The sequence below is a fragment of the Pteropus vampyrus genome, unplaced genomic scaffold (genome assembly GCF_000151845.1).
Source record: "Pteropus vampyrus isolate Shadow unplaced genomic scaffold, Pvam_2.0 Scaffold238, whole genome shotgun sequence".
In the NCBI taxonomy this organism is placed as follows: domain Eukaryota; kingdom Metazoa; phylum Chordata; class Mammalia; order Chiroptera; family Pteropodidae; genus Pteropus; species Pteropus vampyrus.
The window spans coordinates 258,757-276,761 of record NW_011889019.1 but is presented as its reverse complement, the minus strand read 5'-3'; the positions used below and the strand labels follow the sequence as shown (position 1 = coordinate 276,761).

Here is an 18,005-nt window from a genome sequence, read left to right as displayed (position 1 = left end):
GGACAGTGAATTTCTCTTTCTCTTTCCCCTTCCAGGGGTATTTTGTAGAAATCTGTTCTGCAGGATGTAATGGGTGCTCTAATGGGCAAGGGGTTCTGTGGCCAAGTAAGTTAGCGAAATGCTGCTTTAGCGAATTTCAACGAGATTCTTTATGGCAAGATTTCTCAGATACGTCCTTGCGGGTCACTGAGCGTCGTCATGGAAAGACCTGGCAGACTTGTTAGATTCTAGAACACCTTTTGTGCCACATACCTGCTAATTTTTCTGGCAACAATGTTTTGTGGAACACGCTTTGGGAGATGCTGGCTAGGTGATGCTGTAAGGGTACTTTAAGCCGTGAGATTTTATGGCCCCGTAAATCAGTGAGCATTTCAAAAACTTCAAATACAGGGTAAATCAGACATGATGCCAGAATTTATAATTTGGGTAAACCAGACTTATACAACAACTTGAACATTGAGATGATGAGGAAATGACTAAACATTGAAGAATAAAAGACTTTATTTTTCTTAGGTAGAAAACTGTATGTTAAGGGAGAAGTGGAGAAGACGAGTTATGGAAAATGTCATTTACTGAGCATATTAGAGTCCTGGCAGGAAACATATGGCAGATTCAAATCAGGTAATTTAAGAGCTTGAAATAAAGGAACTATTTATTAAAAGTGTAGGCAGAGTTTGGGATAAGCCACAATGGTTGACACAGAACTTGAATTCCTCTATATACACAAGGTTTGACATGTATCACATTCATTCCTCATAATAACCCCAAAGGTAGGTTTTACTCACGCTTTGCAGAAGAGGAAAGTGAAGCTGAAAAGAGACAAAGCGAATTACCTTTAGCGAGGAGCTAGGAAGTGGAGGCAAAATGAAAACAGCTCTGAAAGACTCGCAACCCCATGTTTTCCCTAAGCATCTCTTTAGGCGGAACATCTTCTCTTCCATAGTCTTTCTCCACGTCATGGGGATGAGCACACTGCTCTCTAGAAGCACATGTTCTGAGCTAGATAAGTTGATCTGATCATTCAGTAGACAGGAGAAAATAGCATATTGGGCAAATATATAAATTGACAATACAAGGATGCAGATTACATATTATGGGGAAGAGAGAGAGATTGTAAACATGCAGTTTCCATGCCTAGGTGGGTTGGGGTTATGGAAATCTGTCATCTGTCCTTTTTGAGAATCTGTCTCATTCTAGAAAATATTTTTGGTGGACGTGGGAGCCGTTTGAAGGGCATGAATGAGGCGGCTCAGCTTGTAGGGGTTAGGGGAAGGTAGAGGGACATTTTTTTAGACATATGGCACAGCTTGGGAAGGGTTGGCTGTGGGAGTAGAATGAAAAGGTGCTCTATTCATAGGTGCGGTAGCCAAATGGAAAAGGTGCTGGTGGTGGGAGGTAGGCAGGCAGTGAGGAGAAGAAAGAGGTCATGGCGGGATCTGAGCGTGCCTCTGACTCCAGGTTTTGGACTGGTCCAGAGAAGTCTCTCTCACCTAACATTTTTGTTAGAAGATGGTAGATGCTGAATTTTCTAAGTACGGATTTTACTTTTTTCAGGAAGGTTCATAGTATGTGAATACTTCATTTCTCTTATGCCCTAAGAAAATTGAAAAGTCATGATTGAGGAGGTTACTTTCTCCCACGTCATTTTGAATTTGGATTGGCTTTTAATGCTCACTTAGAATATATCTTATGGTCAAGTCCTCTTTATTCCAGAAAACAAAAACACTTCTCAAATACTGTGCACAAGACCTGCCTTTGAAAACATCTGGTAAAAATAACAAGTCGCTTGGAAAACTGTGATTCTCAGATGCAACCCCCACCTCTTTATTAGCAGGGAGTCACTGGAGTAAACCTTTATTTCCTGTTGCTTCCACACAGCGGTCCTTTACAGAAATATTTCACATGTTTCTTTAGGCAGCAGGGAACACTGAAGGGCAAACAGTGCTGAGGCCCCAGATAGGAACAGAGATGCCTTCTTTGCCCAGTAGGGCCTCAGGATGCGTGGAGAGCCCGCCTGGGCCACAGAGCTCTGAAGCTGTGCCAGGTCCCTGCCCCAACTGCTAAAAACAACTCTTCCCCCCAGGCACGAGCATGGCCCAAACCTGCCATACCTCCAGCTCTTCTTACAAGAGGGATGTTTTAAAATAGTCTTAAATGTCAGACATATTTTTTTTTCGCAACATGCCTTAGACATCTCATAAATTATCCCGCAGTAAAACTTTAATAGGAATGCTCAGAAACTGAAGAGTACTAGTCAAGGGAGTTTTGGTAACTTAGACAACTGTTCACCCCAAACCCTCCTGCTTTTTCTACCCCGGAACTCACTGAAGAAAATTACTGTGAACTCATTTTTCTGCAATCATGTTTGAGGGTGTCTTCAATGACTGAGGTCTTATGTTCCCTGAGAATGCTTGCTATATGTTAGTTTGAACAATGTGATATTCTAATATTTGATCATTTTTGACTTACAAATGGCCATTTTATGTGGTTTAATCCAATAATTAACATAGAAACTATAGATTGGAGTTTGAGTTCAGTGTTTCCTGGCTTCAAAATATATCTAGAAAAAATTTTTTAAAAAACTTTGTGATATTTACCTTTTTTGTTGTTCGCTTCTCACGAAAATGGGTAATTAAAGATTCTGGTTGTAGATTTGCTTTGCTGCCCAGACTTTGTCTGCTGTCACATTGGGGGCTTTTACAGATATGTGTCACATCTACAGCTATAAACATACTAAGTTCTATTTCATGTGTGTGTGTCTCTGGGGGGTGAGCCTATGAGCCTTCTTTTTATGAGTTTTTAGTTTGTTGTGTCCTATGTTTATTTTTACTTATAATGCTTACGGACTTGATTTATTCAGTTACTAGTTTCTGAAAAACTGGAATTTGGGGAGATCTTTAACTTATTGGTACGAAGAGATAGAAAATTTGAATTGGAGCTGTCCTAAGGGTCTGGGATATGTGGTACAACACAGGATCGTGATCATTGATGCCCAAAGCGATGTTCTCTGGATGCCTTTTGGCCCATACAAAGGCAAACTGTGTTAAGGATACTAGTATCTTTCACTTCATGATATTTATCATTCTTCAAAAATTGAATTTTTTAATTATCCAGTGTCTTGGTCTTTTCAGTCTGCTCTAACAAAATACCGCAAACTGGGTGGCTTGCAAACAATAGAAATTTATTTCTCAGTTCTGGAGACTGGGAGGGTCAAGGTCGAGGGTCAAGGTCAAGGCACTGGCATAATTACTTTCTGGTGAGGACCTTCTTCGAGGTTGCATATTTCTTGTTACATCTGCACATGGTGAAAGGGGTGAGGGGATCTCGATGGGGCCTCTTTTATAAAGGCGCTAATCCCATGATCGAGGGCTCTGCCTTCATGATCTAATCATTTCCCAAAGGTCCCACCTCTTAACACCATCATCTTGGGTGTTAGGTTTTCAACACATGAATTTTGGGGGATACATTCAGACCATAGCAACCAATATGTCTCATTATCAAGAACATTCCATAATTTCTTTGTATATGGAAAATTAGTATCTAGAAGAATTTTTCATGAGGATATATCTCTTATTATCATTTGCCTTTTTATGTAAAGTCAAATCAACAAAACATTTATTGCTCATTTACTATATCCAAGACACCATGCGAAAATTCAGAAAGAATATTTATAGCAAATGAAGACTTTTGCTTCAGTATGACATTAGCATGACATTCCCTGTACCATTGGGTCTGTAGAAAGGTAAAGCTACTTGACCATGTCAGGCAGCATCTTTTGAAGGAAGCAGCGCCGGATTGGGACTTAAAAGTCCTGTTTCATTCCTGTCAAGGTCACGAGCTTACCCTGCCTTTGTGGGCAGGCTTCTCATTTCCCACCTAACTGTTTTCTCATCTGTACAATGAAGGCATCAAACCAGATTATTTCTAAATTCCTTCATAACAAAATAAACCCGTCAATGATTTTTATTGATTACTTTCCACTGTGTAAGGTACTGAGCTACTTCTAAGTTTTTATTGATTACTCCACTATGTAAGTACTAAGATAGTTTTAAGTGTCAGAGAGTCTCTCCTATGTGTTTTTAAAGGTTCCTCATAGCTAGATAAACCAAAAACAAACAAACCAAAACATTTGTTGACCATTTTCAAAGAGTAGATCACCACGGAGCAGAGAGAATGTCAGAATGTGTAGGGTGCTCACCCCTCCCTGCTTCAGATTGTCATTTATTAGGTACTTGTACCATGCCTGGCTGTTCTTCTAGGTGCTTTGCCTATATTATCCCAATGAAGCCTTGTAGTAGCCACATTAGAGGAATGCTGTGATTACCCCATTTTACAGATGAGGAAACTGAGGTAAGTTGCCCAAGGTCCCACAGCCAGTAAGCGGTGGAACTGATAATTGATATCTAGCCTATACTCTTAATCACCATGCCGCTGAGGGAAGGTGAGGGCATGAGTAGAGAGAGGCTATAGGCCTCTCTCATTAAAGGAAAGCATGGAATTGTCAAGGGTTAGTGATAGAGGGAGAAGGGACATTCATGACTATGAACCACCTACACTGACTTATTTCCTATGGATCTCTCACTTTGATTACATGCCACTGCCTTGCTGGGCCCTGGGGAATGCTGCTTCTCTGTTAAGACTGTAGCCCAGGCTTGGCGAAAAAACTCCTAGCTCCCCTCCACTGTCCCTGCCAGTGCTAAAATGAGCTGTGTGTTTACTGGAACTTAGGATATCTTTGCCACTTGAGTTGGCAAGAGTCATGTCAAGGGAGTAAACAGCTGAACTCAAAGTACTACTTGGGATCGGAGGGTGACCCCAATGGCATAACTGTGAAAAAGTTAAAAAAAATTTTTAAAAATTTTCCCAAACTTAATTTTACTTTAAACTAATGTTTCTCTTTTGATGTCTCCATTTGCAGAACCGAAAAATTCTAGTTTTGGAATTTGTACTGTGAAAGACTCAGAGTGAACAATGAGAAGAGTTCTTAACTGGCCGTCAATTGATCTCAGGGACCAAAGAGGTCACTTATATCTGCTCAGGGGCCTCTCAGTCCAAGCGTCTGTTCACTGTCACTCTCGGCAGCCAGCAGTGGACATTGTCCAGGCATCACGTGGCATTAAAACAAAACAAAAACAAAAAACCATTCTCTGGCTTTTAAGCACCCTCCAGGGCTTGGATGAGAAGCCCCTCGAGAGCGGTGGTAGTGTCCATCTCTGTAGCTCGCGCTAAGCACAGTCTGTGGCGCTGAGCAGACCCTTCAGAAAGGCTGGGTAAATACGTGACGTGATTTGTTGAGCACATTCTCTCACTCACCATAAAGACAAATGAAATGGAAGAGTGTTTACAGAATGAGTGGCGGAGTGAAAGGAAAGGAAATGCCATGTGGGATGCATCTTTGTAGCGTGAGGTGGCAGTTAAGAGCCTGGGGTTTAAGGTCAGGTAGGTCAGGTTTTATGTCACAGTTCCACCGCACACTGGTTGTGTGACCCTGGAGAAGACATGGAACTAATGCCTTCTTTCTAAATTGGTAACCACAGTACATACATCATAAGCTTATTGGGATTCAGTGAGACATTATATATAACACGCCAAGCAATAGTGCCTCTACTGAAAAGGAGAGCTCTTCATAATAACAATAGTTTATTTTGTTTATTGTTGGGGGGAAAAATCACATTTGGCTACCTTTCAAAATGGGTGGCAGAACTTGACTATGTGCCCATCTCCCCCCGCCCCCAATTAAAGTTTATATCGTGCAGAGCAGTATAATCCTGAATACTTTGCAAGTACCTGGATCAGAAGCAAGTTCACCAGGGTATGAATCTATTTGTGGAAGTTTGGTTCTGCAGATTAAGAAGTTGTTAGAGTGGTGATGTTATGAATGTTTTTCTTTAATTTTCAAATGTTCCGTGCTTATATATTTCTTTTGTACTTTAAAACATGTTTAAAAAAATAAAACCTGTTAAATCTAAAAACTACACTGTTAAATTGAGATGGAAAAGGGATTCTTCTAAAAAAGAATTCAATACATGAACAACTATTTTTGAATTTTGGGATTTTAATTGCGTTTCTAATTGCTTCCACAAGAAACCATTTTCTGACACTGAATAATTAATAAGACTATATTCAATGGAAACATATTGAGAAATTGTGAGTTTACGTTTTATACAAAATGAAAACTTTCTTCTTACAATATGATAAGATGAAGTATTAATGGACTATTAGAAATGAAAGCCTAATCTGATATAACTTAAAAAAATAAGTATTTGCTCTTTAAATGGCATCAACAAATGTGTCAAAATATATTCTTTTTTTAAAGGTTATAGTCACTTTATGGATTGTGAGATGAAATAGTCCTAAATTTTGGGTACATTTGATTTCATTGCTTTCTCAAACATGTAGTTTTGAATATTCGGGCTAATAAATGAGTGTACTCCTAGTAAACTGCTCATTCGGAAACCCTGCGCCAGACTGTGCAGATGGGGCAGCAGTCGAGCCTGGCAGGCCTTGCAGATGGAATTACATTTGCACATTTTTTTAATTCATTGTGAACATTTTGCAGGTTAAAAAGGAAAAACTGTCTTCCTGCTCAAATGAAATGTTGACACAATCAGTACAACTTATAAATTATGTTTAAAGTGATGCAACAAATTCATGATCATTTGCAGCTTTGTGTAAAGCATTGTTGAGCTATGGGCATTTAATACTTGGTGCTGCAGTAGCTTGGTCATATTGACCAGTGTTTCTCAAAGCGTGACCTTAAAGCATATCTGCCAGAAATGCAGATTCCAGGGCCCCCTTGGACCTTCTCAATCAGCACATATGGGAGCAGAACCAGCCAATTTACATTTTAAACAAGTGTCTCCCCAGGTGATCAGTGCATAGCAGTATCTGAGACTCTGGTACAGTGGAAATATGTTGCAAAGATTATTTTAGTTATCTAAATTGAAAATATGTTTAAGACCAGAGAAATCAAACTTACAATCAAAATTGAAGTATAAGTTAAAAATTTAGTTGAGGGGCACATGTAAGAGTAAGTTTTAAAATCAATGATGGTTTAATAGGGTCTTCCAACCACTTAGTTACATGAACTAGCATTTTTGGCTTTTAAAGTAATGAAATTCAAGCCCTAAAGAGGAATCAATTTATGTCTTACCATACTCTGTACTACAGATATATCTTTATCTTTAAGGAAAACAAATCAGGAAATGAGAGAAACGAGCACTTTGGTTATCTTAGTTTCTTTGACTTTAAAAATGATTTCACATAACATCTATATTTAAATACAATTACTCATCATTTGTGTAGATTTCAGTGACAGAAGAAATGAAATGAGATTTAAATAAAACTTTTAAAGCTGTTTAGTAAAGAATTTTATATGTATTTTATCTATATAATTTTAATAATTCTTATAAAGAATTAATCTTTTTCAGGCCTGTTGAAATATTGTTTGGGTTGAGAAGCATTGTTCTACTCTCCACCCACACTGTTTGCTGGTCTCTGGGGACTCCCTGTCCGCCTGCCTGTATCTTCCTCCAGCTGCTCTCCCTCTCTGATGGCACTGGGGCCCAGGGGACGGGAATGGGGACCCAATACATCCTACAGAGAAACCACACTATATTTCCAGCCAGGAACAGAGCAACACTCTAAGGATAATTTCCATATCTTCCTTACAATTGATTGCCTGAACTCTCCATTCTAGCACTGTGATCTGTGAGCTCCTGTGACCCAGGCACTCCATTTATTTTCTTTGCTAGGAATTTCCAGAGCCATGGCTGGGTCACCCTTTTGCCTTTCCCAGCAGCTGGTTTCACTCTGAATTTAATGAGTTAGTGAGCGAGTGGCCAGGGAAGGGTTTCCCCGTCTGGCACCCCATTGGAAGGACTCTGCTGCCTGTCCGTGTTCAGTGAGTAAGTGCCGACTGCCGGTGACTTCCAGAAGGGGCCTTTGCAGCTAGTTCTCATCTGGTCAGCATCTAGGGCACATTCCTAAACCTACCTGCCCCTCCCTCCCTTCTTTCGACTCCAGTGTAACCAGCAGTGAAATACGGATGTGAGTATTTTAAATCACACATGTATGTAACTTGGAGTCACTGGGATTTTCTGTCCCTGATCACTAGTTGGACTCCACAATTTAGCAAAGCCCACTGGCAAACTTTGCATAGTCGTTCCAGATTCCTGCTGCCCGAGGCCCGGCTTGCACCTGATTCTCCCGCATTTAAATTTGCCGGGTAGTTTTTAGAGCTGTGATATTAGCAGATGGGAATTTGAAATGCTTCATTGCCATGATGAGAATTCATGCATTTTTCATTTCTGTTTTTAAGAGTTTTAAGCTTATATTTTAGTTTTTTTCCCTTTATAATCTGGTGTATTTATTTAGACTTTACATTTTTACAGAAGAAAAGACATTTATTTTTACACCTATATTATTAAACAAATAGGAAGAAAGTCTATAATTATATGCTTCTTAAACTGAATTTCCCCCAGAAATGTAATATATTCACCAAACTTTACAAATACCAAAGCTCCCTTTAAGAAGATTGGGAACCCACCCAAGAGTTCTAAAGTTACATTTTTTATGAAGGATTTTTGTTGCACTCTTAAAGGACAGGGGAGATTGTTGTATGGGATCTTTGTTCTTTCCCCCATCTCTGCATCTTTTTTAAATGCCCCATTAGAATTTTTGGTAGCTTGATTTCCAGATATGTAAGATATACTGTAAATTTCAATAGCGAAACTGACTATTCAATGCCTCACATTTAGTGAACTTTTATTAAATGCATTAATGAGTTCAGAAGCACTAAAGGGTATTTGATTGTGGGTTTACCTTAAATTAATGAGTTTTTTTTTTTTTTTAAAAAAGGAGCAACCCATTTATTCCCCAACGTTGTATAACGAAGATTTTAGAGTTTAGTTTTAGAGACATTTGGGCTTACTGTAAGTGTTATGAAACCTTAGATTTTCATTTTCTACTGCTGCTTTTTAAAAAAAATATAGATGGAAGAGAATGTCACAATGAAGAATTTAAAAGCAGCATAGAATAATATTTTATTGCCCTTGTGATTTACAAACTCATAGGGTCACAAACACCTTTCTTCAGGGAGTTTAGCTTCTAGAAAGCACAGCAGGGCCACAAGTATGGTTGTAACATCTATTGCTGACGTGGCTTTCTCCACGCCCCCCACCTTCCCGTCTTGTTGAAAGAGCTTGGCAGGGTGGGGGTTCTTTCTGTTTCAGGAAGGATGTATGCCTGGATGTTATATTTTCTCATCTAATGTCAGGACTTCAAAGCTTATAACAGTTGCAAATTGTGGTCCTTTGCAGCCCTGGAATTCTGTGATGGTCTGAGTCTTTTGGTTACATGAAACCTTCTTAAAGACAGACCATATTGCATTCTTTTCTTTCCTTCCTGCCTGTCTTTCTTTTCTTTTCTCTCTTCTCTCTTTTCTTTCCCTTCCCTTTCCTTCCTATCTCTTTCCTTCCCCTTTCCCTTCCCCTTCCCTCTTCCCCTTCTTCTTCTCCAGCCCTCCCTCCCTTTTCCAACCTGTCTTGCAGGCAGCTGAGGACACTGCTGTTCTGTAACCTATGAAGTTCTATACAAATGCGGGGTGCTGTGTGGGTCACCACAAGTTTTGTATTTTCTCTGCCCAAGGCAAAAAGCCTTTATTCCTGGCAGTGCCCTTGTCTCCTTCAAGCATAATTCCTGTAAACTGTTGTTATAGTAAAACAGTGACTAATTAGAGCCTTTTATTAACCAGGATTTCCACCCACCTCTGACTCCCCTCATTTTTGGAATTAGAATCAGGCAAATGGGAAATAAACCAAATCTGTCAGTCACGACCGTTTATTGAGTTCTTACCGTGTGCCACGCACTGCACTACCTGAATAGATGCTTGGCCTCACTATTCCTCACAGCAAGAAGTTAACGCTGTTTTAGTACCTGTTTTACACTCAGGAAACAGGGTCACAGCAGTAGAGTCACTGACTGACCACCTAGAAGTCTTTGCTGACAGAGTTGGGTGTGCGAGATGTAATACTGTCTTATTTAGGATCTCAGTGTCATCATCCCATCCTCCCCCAGCAATCCTACAGTAACTTTAATTGGACCCATAGTTCTTTTCCATTGTCTTGTGCTATATTTATATAAATTGTGAATTACGAAGACAAGGTCATTTTGTGTTGAGAACTATTCTCTATAACATTCGTTTGAAAATGATCTCTTAAACATTCCTGACTTTGTCATCCTTTATATTATGTTAGTGGTTGCTATTGCAGTGTCTCTTACAATAGTCAGCTTTGAGTTCTCAGGGATCTTTGACACCTTTTATTTTCTGATAATTTTATGTTGTCTGCCACCAAGGCAATTGGGCATGGAAAAAAAAAAAAAAGATTCTCTGTGGCAAAAATGGCAGAATGAGATTTAAGCAGTAAGCTCAAAGAATCAAATTCTCTCTGAGCAGCAGTTTTTGCTACACATAAGCAAGACAAGACAAATGTAGACATCGTCGCCTGTGGTTGCTGTAATCAAGGCTTCTGTGGAGCTTTGCACAGCCAAATTGGCGAAACAAGTTTGTTGGGAGCTTCTTTCCTGGGTAGCGCAGGGTATATATGGTTGAGGGAAATGTTTTTGGTGTGTGTGGAGAATCTGATGCAAATCACTAGATGTCAATGCCCATTCCTTTGGCCCGGCTTCAACTCACATGCTCTCTCTGCCTCATGCCCCCACCTCTGTAGTTTATCCTGCATGCCTCAGTCAGATTAATCTTGAATCAGGAAACTTCTAAAGAACTTACCTTGGGTTCTATGGCCTGACAAAGGCAAGCACAAGTGCTTTTGCCTGGCATTCAAGGTCATTTTGTGGCCCGTGGACACTATCTAGCCAATGTTACTTCCATATACTCTTCAGGACAAATCCTTTCCACCAATTGAACTGGACTTGGGACTGTTCTGTGCTGTGTACTAAGCACTACCTGTGTGAAAACCACCTTGGGAAACTCCAGGTGAACAGCTTGTGAATAGCCAAAGACAGGGAAGACAGTAAGTTTTAGATATATATCAAGTGACACCTAGCTAGTAACATCCATGAGAGTTAACTATTCAGAGAAAGTAGATTCGTTTCTTTGCTTCTTATGGGGAAGTTGAGTTGTAGAGGGGATTGTGTTGTTGAGGAAAGACAGACCACATAACTTTAGGTGGGAGAGGTAGGAGGTGTAGTAAGCTCTTGAAAGGAGAGCTGAGGCTGTTCTTTGAATTAGCTTGAGAAGACTAGCCTCCTTGTAGCTGACAAAGAACATTCTATATGGCTGCGCAGAGAAACCAGCTTAAGTGGTTTTGAGACTCACTCTCAGGTGTTATTGCTGCTGATCATCATGCTGAAAGCAGCTACAATTTACTGAGGACTTTCTAACACTGTGATAGGCACTTGGTGTGTGTAACCACATTTAATGTTCACCATGTCACTGAAGTTGATGGCTGTTGATGAGGAAACTAAGACTTAGCAAGGTGAACTGACTAGGCGAACTGCCACTTATTAGATCACGGTCTAATAAGTGGCAGAGTGGCAACTGAAATCCAATTTATACTTATTCTAGAGCTCCTCTGCACATATATAAAAATGTATGTGGGTAAGGGGGTGTCAATGTGTGTCCTTGCTTCTTAAAGGCTGTGAGAAAATGCCACGTGTGGCCTTATTCAGTTTAACCTCCCCCAATGAACACTTTCTATAAAGAAGTTAATATCATAAGATCTACAGAGGCATTTTAAGCATTCAGAAAAGGGAGCTTTTGTTAGCATGTCCCCAGATGTTTCTCAGGTGAGCCTGAGAGCTGGGCATCCTCCTCGCTGGCACATTGCTACAGTGGAGGGCAGTCAGTGGGTACTATTCCATGCTGTCTTCAGTGATTCATCAAGGTTTCAAGACTGTTAGTTTTCTTTTGTTTTTTTTTTCTTTTTTTTAGGCAAGGCAATCCTTGGTTGACTTCACAGATTGCAAGGACCTTGTCAGTTTACAATCCCTTATTTTTTATTTTTTTACACCTACAGCACCTGATCTTCCTAGGTGGTCTCCCATCCAAGTACTAACCAGGCCCGATCCTGCTTAGCTTCTGAGATCAGACGGGATCAGGCTTGTTCAGGGTGGCATGGCCGTAGACTCAAGGCTGTTAGTTTTCTGTCACCAACTAGAATGTGAGGTCTCTGAGGGGAGGTACCATCTTTTATGTTGATTATTTTTGATTACATTTGATTATGTTGATTAGATTTGATTATCTCATTTCCGCAGCTGGATAAAAATGCCCCCTAAATTGTGTATCTCTCTTTTTTAGGCCTGTATATTCTCCGAACAACCTTCTTATAGAAGCGTCTTGCTTCCGGCAGGGACTGTTTTATGCCTCTATTGGCGAGGCTGCGTCGTGGAGTGGAAAAGAGCATGGGCTTGAGAGCCGCTCCAGGGTCTGGCCGCCAGTTTTCTGCTTGCTTCTGCAAGACCTTTCAATGAGTCTTTTAACTTTAATTGATGTGTCTCAGTTTCTCTCTATGCAGAATAGGTATAGAAACCTTACACAGTTCTGCAGTTTGGAAATTACATGTATAAAGTGGCCGGTTCCTAGTTGGCATGTAGGAAATGAAGAAATGGTTCATCTGTTCTAAAGCATTAGCACAGGGCATGCACCGAATGCATGCACGATGAATGGGTCTCAGTAGGAATGGTTTGGTTCCTTGAGACCTGACCTTAAAGAAAGAGCAACTCCACAGTCTCTTAAAACATGATGCCTCTATTGAGAGTGCCCTTCATTGCCTGGCTTTGCATGAGAAGGCAGAGCCAGAGACCGATGTCTTGGTTCTTAGACGCTATTTCAGTTGGTTAAGCTTGACGTTTTGTACAGGTAAGTATTGGTAATATCAACCTCATGATAAGATGTACAGTGATGATATTCATCAGTCCATTAAAGCAATAAGCAAAGGGTAACAGGACTAGACCAGCATCTTCTTGGCTAGAATACTTTTTCTTTTACAGCACGATTTACAATGTCTCATACATGTTTTTAAATTTAATTTTAGAAACATCTTAATTTAGGTATTATTAATTCAATTTACAATGTCTAGTATATTTTTAATTTAATCTTAGAAACACTTTATTAATTTAGGTATTATTAACTCCCTTTTATAGGTGAGTAAATAGAGTCTGAGAAATTAAGGAATTTCCCAATTTGCACAGTCCTGGCAGAAATAAAACTTTGTGTGCCCAGAGTTATATTTATAAATATAAAGAGTTTGAGAAGGAGCTCAGGGCTATGTTTGAATTCAAACCTAGTTCTTCTGACTCTGTTTTTGTTGTTTTCTCAAAGCCACTAAGCACATAAAGCAACTGTTAGCATGGTTTATTTTTCTCCGTCCATTTACTTATACTCATATGTGTCTTCATAGTTAAAGTGCGTTTCCTATAGATAACATACAGGTGGGTCTTGTTTTTTGATCCACTCTAACAATCTGTCTTTTAATTGGTGCATTTAGACTGTCGATTGTTCAAAGTGATTATTGATATAGTTGGATACACATAGAGCAACTGAAGTCAGACGTGTGTGTATATGTACATGCATATATGTGACATTTTTATTAATATAGAAATGTATAATAGATGCCAACCTATTTCCAGGTAGTCTGGTCCAAGAGACAACATAGACTTTTTTAAAAAATACATTTTTATTGAGTGTTTACTGTGACTTTGGCACCATATTAAATATTTTAGTAATTTTAGCTTATTTTGAAGAAAACCCATTTCAGAAATTTACACTGTATTCTAAGTGCTTGGATGTAGATTTTCTACCTGATATATTTTTAATTGCCTAAAATCAGTGTAATATCAGATAAAATTAAGAGAATTTGGAAAAGTCACTAATATAATACAGTATGATTCACTGTGTGGCTCACATTTATTACAGTCGGGCACTAATGATCTGTGTAGTCCTCAGCCTCCATGGCCTGCGTTCAGGGATTGATTATTGATTCTGGGCCTGTCTGTGTGTGTTCCACCTCAGTTATTAAATAAACACCACCAAGAAGAGAGGTTTTCTTAGAAAAGATAATGTTTTCAGTGTTTCATATTGGCTTTTTGCTAGGTTAGTACACTCTCAGTAAAACTTCAAAACTTCTTAAGGAAAACAAGCAATTCCTGAATAAGCTAGTATTGTGAATTGAGGTATTTAACTTATGTATTCGTAAAAGACCCGAAGCCTTTTTCCTGAATGGAACTTCTGTTCCCTCATTCCTGAGTGTAGTATGGGCCTGTACTGCAGCTGTCTGTATGATATATGATGTGGCAAATACGTGGCCTTAGGAATTTTGTGGTTTAAAAGAAAAGTTGAACTACGGATTGTCTGTAAGAGTCGCCACCTCTCCTGCCATATCAAACCCAGCCTCTTTTCCCGTTCTCAAGTTCTAACAGAATCTTTTTCAGCTTTTTAAGATTTATTTTTTCAGCTACACACAGTAACATCTTAGTCTCCTTTACCTATATCATGGCATATTGCCCAACCTTGACTCTCCTGAGAATTCAGAACGCTTTCGTTCGTGCGTCTCTACAGGTAGACACTGTGTAGTCGTCACATCAAAAAAAAAAAAGATCTTCTGTATCCTGGGGTTGGCTTTATTAGTTTGAGGTTATGTGTTTACAGTTTAAACAGAACTGAGGTGTTTCGCTTTTATTTAATGAATCTGGAAATCCGCCCTCGTTTGAATTATCTAGATTGTCTAAGTGGAGGGTTCCAAATGTACTGGATGCTGCAATCAGACAGAGTTTTGGCTCTGTAGACACAGCCATATTTGGGAAACACAAATGGGCCAGTTTTTGTATTTAATACTAATGGTTAACAATGCATGTTTAAGAAATGTCGTGTGCCCAGAGTTGTACATATAAAGAGTTTGGGAGGGAGCTCAGGGCTCTGGAATGCCATGAAGCTGGGCTAGGAGCAGGGAATTGGCAGCAAGCGGGCCTAGGAAGCAGTGGGGTGCTGTGTGTGCTTTCACCTGGCAGCCCCTGCTGATTATTTTAAGATTAAACCTTTTGGTTCAACTACTTCTTTAGGAAATCTGGATGAACATTCTAGTTGTTTTATTGCCCTCCCCACTTTGTCCTCATAAGACACTGCATGGGAGTAGTTTGGCTTCATTAAACAAAAGCAGTCCCTGGGGATTAATGTTGGAATCCCATATTTGGGGTATTTGCCATTGGTCTGTAGAAGATTGATTGCAACATGCAGGGCTGCCATGTTCTAATGGATAAAGTTGTTAGTGGCATTTTTTTGTTTGTCTCCTGGGGTTTTCTCTTGAAATTTCTGAAGATTACACAATTACGTATCAAATGCCAGGTATGAGGTAAAAAAAAAAATTAGCATTCATTAAAAAAAGAAATATATTATAACTACATTATAAACAGTTTGGAAAATAGAAATGAAATCAAATTACCTCCAATTCCACACGACCACAGTAGTACTAGAATTTGGGCATGTTTCCTTTCAGATATATGCACGTGTTTTGTTCTTTACAGAATTGTAATCACAGGTGTCACACAGACCTACACCCTGCTTTATTCACCTAATCTTATGATAAGAAGTCTTTTCCCATGTTGTGTGGTCTATGTGACAGTTATTTTAGTAACTGTCCACCCAGGGGGTATGTGGCCATGTAATTTAATTGGCCCTCTGTTGTTGAATACCGGAATGTTTCTAGGTTTTCATTATTATTAATAAAGGTGTTATAAATGACATCTCTATGTAGTTTTATTTTCATTTGGGGTTCTTTCTTCAGGTTAGATTCCCCTAAAGCACAAAGGGTATGAAGTGCATAGCTTTTGATTATGCTGAAAACAGAGGGAACAATGTACAGTATCGCTGCCTGTAGAGGGAGATGTCGGCGTCCTTGCACTTGTCCGCATTGAGTATTAGCATTTTTAGATTTGTGGACTAATTTAACAAGTAGAAAAAAATGGTTAGTCATTATCTGAATCTTTAAAAAAAAAAAACTAATCAGGTTATATGAACATTTTCTCACAGATCTGTTTATTGTTTACATTTTTTTTCTTCTGGGAATTATTTCTTCATGCCATTTACATTTTTTCTTGGCAATACGTATGAGTACACTGTAAAGATATTAACCCTCTGTTACGTTTGCCGCAAACCATATATTTTAATACATAAATAATATATGATTACAAGGCCTAAATTCTATTGAAATTCTATTGTCCGAAGTGTAAATTATACTGCATTTATGAGACTCGAAGCTATTTTGCCTGTATTTTGGTTGCTGGCAATTTTCTTGGCAGAATCAACTTTGTATGTTGATTTGAAGGCTCTATTTAAGTATAAAAAGTGAATGATTGCAGATTTATTGGTAGTGAACTTTCTACCTCTGAATCTGACCTGGGATGGGACAGTGATGATTTTAGAGGGAACTGGGGTATAGGATTTCTGAATTCTATGATTATAAATAGGTCTTATTAAAATGAATTTCTTATCATCATGACTTTTAATAGGGATTAAAAACCAAATCAAATCAAAAGAAAAACCTTCAGTTTTTGTGGGGCAAGCAGATCTGGCCACTGGGATTGGCCTTAAAGTTAAGGGAGGTGAGGGAAAGGGCATCAGTAGGAAGTAACAATGAGATTAAAGATGTGGAAATGGGAAATCTTGTCAGGATTCAGTAGAAAGGACAAATATGGAATGCATGGAGTGTAGGGCTTATTGAGTATACGGGGGAGGTGAGACCGGAAAAGTAATTGGAACCTCATCTTACAAGGCCTTCTGGTATGTTAAAGAATTTGGACTTGAAATTTTAGACTGGTGTTTCCCAAAGTGTGACATTTGAGGTGATTTTAGAAGGTATATCATTGAACATTTAAAAATTTTAGTGTTTTTTTCATTCTTGGATTATCTCTCCCATGCAGAATTTATTCCTTTTCTTTCTGTGCTCCCATAGCGCTTAGGGCAGATTGCTAGCAGAAGGGGTGCGCACCCATCATATTATGTTTAAATGGGATATGTCTGTCACCTTACAACTCTGAGATAGTTTTAAAGACAGCAGCCATGTCTGATTCATGTTGGTGTCCTCTGGGCCAAGTACTGTCCTGGGTGCTAAAGAAGTGCTGTTTGAAAGGCATCATTGGTTCTGTGTTTTTAGATAACATTATTCTTCCCTAGGAGCTTCACCGTCTCTTTTCCTTTTGCCCTATACTTCCAAGACAGACTGTCTGAACTCATAGGGGATCCATAGACTCCCCCCCACCCCACTAAAATTTAACCAGGAACTCTTTCACCACTGAAGTCAGAATGTGGCAGTACATGGGCTATTTAGGGTAATTCTGAGCCTTATTAGACTATTGTAATTGTCTAGGAATGAGATGATGGAATAAAATGGTGAGTGTGCAGATGGAAAAGCAGAGGTGGCTGGGATGCATGAGTCATGAAGATGGAAGAGTTGACAAGGCTACGCAACTTATCAGGTGTTGGGTGGAGGCGGGTGGCAAGGGGAAGAAGAGACACTGGTACGCTCAGACATGTGTGAAGGACAGATATTCACCCCACCGGTATTAATTGGGTGCTTACTCTGTACTAGGCACCTTACTAAATGTTAGGATACAGAGATAAGCAAGACCTTGCCCTGCCAAAAAGTGCTTACTGTCTAGGGTGCTTCGTGTATGAGGCCTGAGTGGAGGAGCGGAGACCAGGAAGGCAAAGCGGGAGAGGTGAGTAATGGGTTCTGCCGGTCCTGGTAGCTGCATCAGGACTCTGTATTGTTCAGTGAATAATGGGGCAGTATCCAAAGGTTCTAAAGGGAGAAATGATACTGTCCAGTCTGTGGGCTGTGGAGGGCTGATACTCATCTGGGATTCTTTATCTGTTGCCAAGAGGCCAAGGGCCAGAGGTGCCCTGAGGAAGTAGAAGAGAGATAGGAGGGAAAGTGGGCTTAATTGAAGGCGTATAAAGTAAGACAAAGGGAAACTTTTTCTGACTCTGT

At 39.6% G+C, this 18,005-nt stretch overlaps 1 protein-coding gene and 1 non-coding gene across 2 annotated transcripts in view; one reads left to right on the top strand and one right to left on the bottom strand.

Moving 5' to 3' along the window:
• The window catches only part of SORBS1 (sorbin and SH3 domain containing 1), a 222,361-nt gene that overhangs the window by 76,996 nt on the left and 127,360 nt on the right, over positions 1-18,005 (top strand). The gene's annotated exons all lie outside the window — the stretch shown is intronic.
• On the bottom strand, positions 12,030-12,148 carry LOC111728925. Its single transcript, XR_002776013.1, has one exon. It is a non-coding gene; the product is annotated as a 5S ribosomal RNA (ribosomal RNA).